Raw genomic sequence first — 6,836 nt, 5'->3', positions numbered from 1 at the left:
GGGAATAAGGAGCTTGTGCTTCGGTTGTGTCTTCCTCTTCTTCGGCTGTGGGGACTGTGCAGCCTTTGTCTGTTTCCTCTTCTTGGGAGAAGGAACCTTAGGAGCTTTGGTCGCTTGCTTCCCTTTTTCAGCCTTTTTGCCCCTGTTCGCCGGTTTGTCAGCATCGTGGATAGACCTGAGCATATCCGGTGTCAGTTCCCTAGGACCAGTTGGCCTGAATTCCTTGATCGTCCGAATCAACCTGCTGTCAGAGGGCACGTCGCCATACATTGTCTCCGGAATGGAGCCAATGAACGAAAATTTCGATGCATCTGAGACGATGATCTTCTTGGTATGAAACGTACCGACGGAAGACATCGATGCACCGGCAGCAGTGGGAATTTCGAACTTGTCCATTGCCCACATTGTAATCAAAATCCAGAACCGGGCCAACGACACCTCAGAGTGTCGTGATGATGAAGAAAGGCTCTGGACGAGCTGTTGCCAGAGGACCATCCCAAAGTCCAAATTTACCCCATTGTAGACAGCATACATGATCGACAAGAAAAGTCGACTGGCACCGTCAGATCCTGAGCTCCGTTCAGACAAGCCCTTGAAGAGGACTGTGAACATGTCGTTCCATTGTGGCGGCAAGCAGGACTTCTTGAACTTTGCGACGGAGGTGAGAACCTCCGTGTACCCCATGTTGTAAAACATGTTATATAGATACCCAACCGGAATCGTTTCCGGATTTATTCTTGATGGGTCAACAGCCAACCCAAGCATGGTGCAGAAACGTTGTCGAGAAACGGATGTCTTGTGTTCAGCAATTTCGAAGAACACCCGTTCGACTTCCTTGTCGTAATAGGCAGTCGCATAAACCTGCGATAGGGCCACCATGGGAACAGACTCGATCCTGGAGAGAGCGGTGGCTATTTGAGAGTACTTGAGGCACTCGATTATCGGCGACATGTAGGAGTCGTACGCCAGAGGGTTGAGATCAATCACCAGACATTGTTGTGGACGGATGGGTAGGATTTGTGAAGTAGCATGGACGGAAGAGGATTCTGCCATTGTTGAAGGTATGAAGAAGATGATGAATAGGAAAGCTGTTTGGGAGTATTTGCTCTTGAGAAATTTCGGAAGCGGTAAAAAGGTAAATGAGATTGTGGACTGCCTTTTATAGTGAGGGATTGGAGAGAGAAAAATCGTTTCATATCTTCGATGCGATGATCACGTAGGAGAGAGATTGTCAGAATCCTAGGATCACGCTACCCAACAAGCGCCGTTTCAGAAGAAAATCGCGTCAAATCCGCACGCGCCTTTAAATGCCAGAGGGATGTCGCTTGGATTTCGCACACGCGTCCATAATGTCAGTAAAAGCATGGACATTTCAAATTCACACGCGCCCCCTTTTTTACCGTCGTTTGAATTTCAATCTGTTTAACTCCCGCCGAGTCAGCAACCTTTCGTCTTATCCTTTTAAACCCATCTCTTGAATTAAATACCCACGTGGATTGTTTTTTACCACAGCTTCATAATTAACCACCAAAGTAATAAGACAGCCTGTAATAATTAGTAACGGAATTTTGGAAAATCAAAGATTTTCGTGCAAAGAGTGGAAAAGAAAAAGAAATAAAGCAACTCTTTTAAGGATTTTCTGTGATGTCAATAATGACACGAAACTGATGATCCCGGGCACGAATCTCTTCCTTCAAGGTCAAGAGAGACCTTAAAGTGTTAGTGTGGATTCCCGTTGAATTACGATCAAACACTTATTAATAAATGTTGAAAGGCTTCTTTTAATTAGGCTAAATAAGGGTGGCTTTCGCTTTGATTCAGCTATTCTAATCTTGAAATAAGAAAGAAAGTGAACAAAGTACTTGTGAGACCGGTGTAGTCTGTTGAACAAGTAGGTAGGAATTTTTATTTTAAAGTGGCTTGGATAAATATAAAATCTCAGATAAATAAAAACTGGATCCCAAGGGAAGAAATGTTATGGTGTTTAACAATTTCATAGGAATCACACAAAAGAAAATTTTGAGATTTCATGAGGGTACAATCGTCAATTCTTTGGTGAAAGCTTGAGCAAATTAATTGTTCACCGTCAATTCATTGGGTGTTGAATTTTGGGTTTCACTTAGCTCGTAGTGACACGAAACTAAGATCATAAACACAGATGTTGTGTAACCATAAACCTCAGTGGTAAGTTCTGAGAGTCTCAAGGGTTACGTTGATGAAACGAATGTAATGGAGAAATGTAATGGAGATGGTGTAAGAGAACATAGTACCTCTGCTGCGAAAATAAGGACCAAGCAGGAAACTCTTAACTCATGTGAGAAGAGAGTGAGGTAGCTCACGATTAGAATAAATGTGTTAGCCTTATTGGGAAGACAAGGTTTGTGTATACCAGGTCATGAAGGCTATTATTCAAAATCTTATGAGGCTTGGGACACATACAGCAGCATGCTTCTAGGGACACTTAAGTAATTCATCAATTATATCCCCATAAACAAACGAACATACGACTAGAAAAAAATAGAATAATAAAAAAATATTTTTGGAGTTTTTGAGATTTATAAAAAAATAAGTTAAAAAAAATAAGTAAAAAAAATAAGACTTAAAAAACTTGGAAGAAAATATTAAAAACCGAACCCGAACGTTCGGTTGGTTTCGGTTGGGAAAAAGTTGAAAAACCGAACCCGAGCGTTCGGTTGGTTTCGGTTCCTGAAAATTATGAAAAACCGAACCCGAGCGTTCGGATGGAGTCGGTTCCACAAGATTTTGAAAAACCGAACCCGAACCTTCGGTTGGTTTCGGTTCAACAAAATTTTGAAAAACCGAACCCGAACCTTCGGTAGGTTTCGGTTTTCGAAAATTTTTAAGAAACCAAGGAATTTAGACATGCAATTGGAAAATGCTTTCAATATTAAGAAAAACAATTTTTGTACAAGAAATATACAACAAAGGAAGACTACCTTTGAAGTGATGAGCGAGTTAGATGGTTTAACCGAACCCGAACGTTCGGTTGGTTTCGCTTCTTACGTTTGAGGTTGGGAGGTAGTATGAGGTACTGACTCTGATTCCATCATACCTAGCCCTTGCAGTATTCTGTTGAATGATGCTTTAGGAAGAGCTTTGGTGAAGACGTCAGCCAGTTGATCAGTGGTTCTTACGAAGTGAACTTCGATGTTTTCATCTTCCACATGATCTTTGATAAAGTGATACCTCAGTGCTATGTGTTTGGTTTTAGAGTGTTGCACTGGGTTATGACAGATCCTAATTGCACTTTCAGAGTCACAATATAGTGGGATCTTCTTCATATTGAGTCCATAGTCTCGAAGTTGACTCTGGATCCAAATCACTTGTGATGTGCAGGATGCAGCGGCAATGTATTCCGCTTCGGCAGTAGACAATGACACACACGTTTGTTTCTTGGATTGCCAGCTGACCAACTTCCCGTCAAGGAATTGACAGCCACCAGTTGTGCTTTTTCTGTCGAGTCCACATCCTCCAAGATCAGCATCAGAATAGGCTTGAACGAAGAAGCCTGAGTTGGAAGGATACCATAGACCTAAGGAGGTGGTTCGCTTGAGATAGCGTAAGATGTTCTTCACTACAATCATGTGAGGTTCGCGTGGGTTTGCCTGAAATCGAGCACAATAACACACAGAAAACATGATGTCAGACCTGCTAGCAGTAAGATACATGAGTGAGCCTATCATTTGACGATAGAGCGTGATATCGACAGCCGGTTTGTCTAGGGATGGAGTTAGCTTGGAGCCGAATGCCATTGGGACTTTGACTTTGGATTCTCCCATCATGCCAAACTTTGCTAGGAGAGTCTTCGTGTAAGCTTCCTGATTGATAAAGATGCCTTCGGGTCCCTATCTTATATTTAAACCAAGGAAAAAGTTAATAGGACCCATTGAGCTCATTTCAAACTTAGTCTCCATCAGCTTTCTGAATTCAGCTGTTAGGCTGGGATTCGTTGAGCCAAAGATGATGTCATCGACATAAATTTGAACAATCATAAGGTGGGTACCTTCCTTTTTGCGAAAGAAGGTTGGGTCAACCGAACCTTGTTTGAATTTAGACATCTTTAAAATTTTAGTTAGCGTTTCATACCAGGCTCTCGGAGCTTGTTTGAGGCCGTACACAACTTTATCCTGAATATAGCAATGGTTTGGATACTTTTCGTTCACGAACCCAGGAGGTTGCTCCACATACACAGTTTCTTCGAGTTCTCCATTGAGAAATGCACACTTGACGTCCATTTGGAAAACTTCAAAGTTTTTGTGAGCAGCATAAGCCAGAAATATTCTAACAGATTCTAGCCTAGCTACTGGAGCGAAAGTCTCTTCATAATCTATGCTTTATTCCTGACAGTATCCCTTTACCACCAGACGAGCCTTGTTCCTTATTACATTACCTTCCTTGTCCATTTTGTTCCTAAAGACCCATTTGAGACCAACAACCGAAGCATCTGGAGGAGTTGGAATGAGGCGCCAGACTTTGTTCCTTTCAAATTCGTTCAGTTCGTCTTGCATTGCTTGAACCCAATCAGAGTGATCGAGGGCAGTGTTAACTATCTTCGGTTCAACTTTTGATACGAATGAGTTAAACATACAAAACTCAACCTTTGAAAATAAGGATGTCTGTTTTGCCTTTAGTTGTGATCGGGTCAGAACCTTATCAGATACATCACCAACTAGTTGAGAGATAGGATGATCTCTGGTCCATTTGGTAAGAGGAGGGTAATTTGGATCAAAGGTAGGGTCTAGTTCAGCATTGATCATTTCTTCTGGCTCAGATTGGCTATCGTAGTCAAGCGTCATATCATCATGCTCCCCCTCGATTGATGAGCTTTGAGTAACTTGAGATTCAGGGGTTTCTTGTGGTGCTGGACTTTCAGGTGTTGAAGCGCCTTCGTTTGGAGAAGCACCTTCGGTTGGAGAAGCGCCCTTGGTTTGAGTTGTATGACTTGGCTCCCCCTCTACATGTGAGCTTGGCTCCCCCTCGACTGAAGCATTGTTAGATGGAGGGTCATTAGCAGTTGATTCTCCTTCATTCATTCTCCTGGCAGCTTCGTCGACAATTTGCTTCATGTGGTCGACCTTGTTGTCTGCTGCACCTGCTTCTGAGAGAGAAGCTTTCTCTGGTTCATCAAAGAGCTCCAGAAATTTATCATATAAATTAGCGATCGAGACTGTGACTTGCCCAGTTTGAGGAAAGATTTCCCCAGCGATGTCTTCTTTGGCTTGTAGCTTTTTGACATAGCCATCGTCAAAGGTCACGTAATATGTCTCTTCAATTTTTCTCGAACGCTTGTTTAGGACCATGTATGCCTTGGATGTGAGAGAGTAACCCAGAAAGATTCCCTCGTCGGCTTTGACATCGAACTTGTTGCGGTGTTCTTTAGAATTAAAGATGAAACACTGTGAGCCGAACACGTGGAAAAATTTCACATTAGGCTTTCTGTTATTGAGAATCTCGTATGGTGTGAGCTTGAATCTTTTGTTGAGATAAGACCTGTTCTGTGTAAAACAAGCAGCAGAGATAACATCAGCCCAAAAATAAAGAGGTAAGGAAGCGAAACTTAGCATAGTTCGGGCAGCTTCACATAAAGATCGGTTTCGTCTTTCGACAATTCCGTTCTGTTGTGGTGTGTAGGGAGTTGAGAAGTTGTGACTAATTCCCTTTTCTGCAAGAAACTTTTCAAACTCCCTGTTCTTGAATTCAAGACCATTGTCGCTCCTGATGTTGCGAACAACCTTCTTGAGCTGTACTTCAATCTGCTTGATGAACAATTTCAGCTTTTGAGTCGCTTCAGATTTGAGCTTTAGAAAGAACACCCATGTAAATCTTGAAAAGTCATCAACAATAACAAGAATGTACTTGCTACCGCCGATGCTTTTGATAGATGAAGGACCACACAAATCGATATGAAGTAATTCGAGTGGCTCAACAACTTTTGTGTTAATTACAGATGGGTGACTTTGACGACTCTGCTTTCCCATTTCGCATGCAGCACACAAATGATCTTTGTCGAACTTGAGCAATGGAAGACCCCTAACATGACCTCCAGTGACAAGTCGGTTGATATCTTTAAAGTTGAGATGAGAGAGTCTTCGGTGCCACAACCAGCTTTCGTCAGATTGAGCTTTTGACAACAGGCATATAGCTGGGTTTCCTTTAATGGGTTTCAGATTTAGAGGAAACATTTCACCCTTTCGCTCCGACTTGAGAATTACCTTCTTTGTCTTTTTCTCAATAATTTCTGAACCTTCATCATCGAATGAGACTTTAAGACCTGTACCTCCAACAAGCTGAGATACACTGATGAGGTTGTGTTGGAGTCCTTCCACATAAGCCACCTTCCTTATAGTAAAGTCACCATTTGTTATCATCCCGTATCCCTTTATGGTGCCAAAAGAATTATTTCCAAACTTGACATCGCCACCATTTGCAAGAGATTTGTATTCCCTGAGCTCCTCTTTCCTCCCTGTCATGTGACGCGAGCAGCCACTATCGATGTACCATTCTTCGTCGAACTGCTCGTCACTTATAACCTTCTTTATCAGTTCATCAAGCTCATTGAACTGCTGGCTGAGTGGTTTGGCCGTAAAGCACATGTCCTCCTGCACCTTCGGTTCATTGCTTCCGCTATCGGTGTTGTATCCCCTCATCTGAGACACATCAGTCACCATGAAGCATCTTCCTCCACTACTCTCCTCCTTTGCCACATAAGCCTTTCCATGAGTAGGCTTTCTGACTTCATCATCTTCTGAGTCGGTAGACCAAACTTCCGTGCTACCGAACTCGTCATCAGCAACCGAACCCTGCACAATAAGATT

Source organism: Lactuca serriola, chromosome 9 (assembly GCF_051521515.1).
Source record: "Lactuca serriola cultivar US96UC23 chromosome 9, Lser_US96UC23_V15, whole genome shotgun sequence".
NCBI lineage: Eukaryota > Viridiplantae > Streptophyta > Magnoliopsida > Asterales > Asteraceae > Lactuca > Lactuca serriola.
Note: the sequence above shows the minus strand (reverse complement) of the source record.